The sequence below is a fragment of the Danio rerio genome, chromosome 17 (assembly GCF_052040795.2).
Source record: "Danio rerio strain M-AB ecotype USA chromosome 17, GRCz13ab, whole genome shotgun sequence".
NCBI classification, from domain to species: domain Eukaryota; kingdom Metazoa; phylum Chordata; class Actinopteri; order Cypriniformes; family Danionidae; genus Danio; species Danio rerio.
The window spans coordinates 28,125,354-28,126,443 of NC_141037.1; positions in this window are offsets into that span (position 1 = coordinate 28,125,354).

Here is a 1,090-nt window from a genome sequence, read left to right on the forward strand (position 1 = left end):
AGACAGAATAAATTACATTATTATACTTTTAATAGAACCACTATTACTAAAAACGTTGAAAGAACGCAGTACATCTTGAGGAACTACTTTTCTGAAAGGCACTAGTTTCTTTCCTCGGAATATTACTTATTGCATCAAGTCCACTGTCTTTGTTGACGCTAGAGAGATTTCGGCTCAGCCTGTCACAGCTTTTACGATTGGTCGGCTGAGACCTGCAATCCGCTCGTGACTGTAACGGCGTCTCTGATTGGTTACGTTAGACCTGCAATGCGTCAAGCCATTGCGCTCGGTGTGTCCCGGATCAAGCAGCACTGGAACCGTCGGGCCAACAAGCCCTTCGGTTAGGCAGGACAGGGTTGATTGAATTTCTCTCCCGGGATCAGATGTCATATTATAGACTTACAGCGAGGCTCCTTTACATCAAGAAAGTTAAAGTTTAATTGAGGTTTCCAAGAAAACAGTAGCAGCTTGTGGCGTGCGCACTGTACATTAACTCATTTAAATACACTTGTAGATTTAAAAAAGTCTTCAAACATGATGAAAATGAAGGTTGCGGCAAAGGTTATAAATAAATACTTCTGTTATTTAAGCATTGCATCCATTAGGGAGGAAAACATTGCTAGGTATAGACAAAAAACTTTGCAGAACTATTAAAGTTACCATAATAGGTGAACCTTTGCATGTCATGTATGTAAATGTGTATAAAATGTCTCATTTAAAAACATTTTCCCATGCTTAGAAGTCTCAGTGATTACTATTTGGACCGAATGAGTTGATAGTAGCAGTTGGGACGAAATGCATGTTGCAATAGTGGGAAAATATATGTAATCATTTATATAGTCATGCATAACTATATGTAAATAAATATAACGTTAGATGGGTTTTTAAGCATGCTTTTAATAAAACTCAAAAATTTATTTATTTATTATTATAAGTATTATTATATATTTTTTTCAAACGTTATTGTAATTTACTTATCACATAATTTTTTTATAATTATTATGTAATAACAAAAGAAGTGCTGGATCATTTTAAAAACTGGTTCCTAAAGGCGAGCTGTTCAAAAGAACCGATTCGCTCTCATCACCGC